Consider the following 2492-nt stretch of genomic DNA (forward strand, 5'->3'; position numbering starts at 1 on the left):
CGGCTGTCGCCGCCCTCGAGAAGCTGCACGCAATCGCTACGGAGGGGTTCAAGGACTTGCTCTGAGATGAAGAAGCCCGTGACCAGGGGATCCCGACCATCAGTTTCGGGTCCCTGGATGCAAAAATGAAGACGACGGACAGCCCCGACGCATCTCTGTCAAGCTCCCGCGGTGCCACGAAGCCCGACAACGCCGAGCAGGTCCCGGCGAAGATGGTGCAGATCGGCGCGAAGCCCTCCCAGATCGCCCGCATAGGCGGAGGCCTGGGAGCCAAATAGGAACTCGTGCTCGTCGCTTTCCTCTGGGCGAATGTCGACATGTTTGCATGGCAACCTTCCGACATGCCCGGGGTCCCTAGGGAAGTGATTGAGCATCACCTCACGATCCGTCCGGGCTCCAAGCCCGTCAAGCAGCAGGTCCGGAAGTAGTCTCTCGAGCGCCAGGAGTTCATCCACCTCGAGATCGAGAAGCTGTTGTGCGCCGGATTCATGAGGGAGGTCCAGCACCCCGAGTGGCTGGCCAACCCTATCATCGTTCCGAAGGCCGGAGGCAAGCTACGCATGTGCATCAACTACACCGACTTAAACAAAGCCTGTCCAAAAGATCCTTATCCTCTCCCTGGAATAGATCAAATTGTGGACTCCACCTCAGGTTGTGAGCTTTTGTCATTTCTGGATGCATACTCTGGTTTCCACCAGATCCATATGGCTAGGGAAGATGAGGAAAAAACTTCATTTGTCACACCTCATGTCCTGTATTGTTATGTCAACATGCCGTATGGTCTCAAAAATGCTTTAGCGACTGTTGTAAGAGCTACACATATAACTTTGAAACCCCACATCGGCAAAACCGTGGAGGTATATGTAGATGACATTGTTGTAAAATCTCACTAGAGCGATTTGTTCCTCCAGGACTTGGATGGCGTTTTTCAAAGCCTCCGCGCACACAAGATGATGCTGAACCCCGAGAAGTGCGTGTTTGGGGTCGCTGCAGGCAAGCTCCTCGGTTTCCTGGTATCACACCAGGGGATTGAGGCCAACATGGAGAATATCCGGGCCATCGAGAACATGCATCCCACAACCAACATCAAGCAAGTTCAGCGTCTTACGTGGTGTCTAGCGGCACTCAGCCGCTTCATCTCCAAGCTCGGGCACCGGGCTCTCCCATTCTTCAAAATTTTGAGATGGGCAAACCCAATCGAGTGGACAGAGGAAGCAGAGGCGGCATTCAACGACTTGAAGAAGTATCTGACCTCCCCTTCGGTGCTTGTTGCTCCAGAGCAGGAAGAGCCCCTGCTCCTCTACATCGCTGCTACGGACGATGTCATCAGCATGGTCCTTGTTGCAAAGCGCCTGAAGCTACCCCCAGAAGGAGGATCCTTCGCTTGGGGGCCGCCAGGGGACAACCTCCAGGCGGGCGAGAGTCTTGGGGATCAAGTCCCAACACCACGGGGGGGGGGGGGGTGCAACGGCCCGTGTACTTTGTCAGCAAAGTCCTACGGGAGGCTCCGAGCAGGTACCCAGAGGTCCAGAAGCTATTGTACGCGGTCCTCGTTGCATCAAAGAAGCTCCACCGCTACTTCCAAGCGCACAAGATCTCCGTTACCATGACATTTCCACTCGGATCTATCCTTCGCAACCGCCACTCAACTGGGCGCATCGCCAAGTGGGCTGCAAAGTTGGAGTTTGAAATTGAATTTGTCCCCCGCAACATGATCAAGAGCCAAGTCCTGGCTGACTTCATCGCGGAGGGGACGCCCGGACGGAACCACCTTGACAGGCTTCCGATGCCGGAAGGTGCACCTCCCCGGGGCTATCCTCCCTCATTCACAGGGAAGCCCTGAGAGCTATACTTTGATGGCTCCAGCCGGCACCACGTTGCCGGTGCACGCGTGGTACTCAACTCCCCCATCGGAGAGCAGCTCTGGTACATTGTCTACCTCTTCTTCCAAGCCTCCAACAATGTTGCGGAGTACGAACGCTTGGTGACGGGGCTTACCCTGGTGCTCAGCCTTGGCGTTCGAGAACTCCTGTGGCCAGCTACTGTGCTATTCATGCTCAAGAGCGCACTCTATTATCACATCTCATCCATGCTTCCGAGTAGTTGTCCTGGACAGCAGAATCATGGCCGGTGTGATTGATTGCCATTATCGCTGTGGTGCAAACTTAACTCCAGCTAACTATATGAAACATACCCGGTCTTGCAATCTCAGGGAACTCATGTGTCCGATGGCTATGTGTAGACAGAAGCCGTTTTTCTGGAATACGCTGACCTCTCATCTGATAAACCATCATGGGGTTTTTTATGAGAATATATCTTATGAAGGTTACAAAGAAGATATCCCCTTGATCCGTTGTGGAATAGGCGTTGTTTTAGAGGGTCAAGAGGAATACTTTGTTTTCTTCGTTACAGAAACAGACCTATACTTCATTTGGCTCGGTGATGCTGAGGCTAAACCTGATCTTCCAAGTTTCTTGCTCAAGGTGTTCTTA

Source organism: Panicum virgatum, chromosome 7K (assembly GCF_016808335.1).
Source record: "Panicum virgatum strain AP13 chromosome 7K, P.virgatum_v5, whole genome shotgun sequence".
NCBI classification, from domain to species: domain Eukaryota; kingdom Viridiplantae; phylum Streptophyta; class Magnoliopsida; order Poales; family Poaceae; genus Panicum; species Panicum virgatum.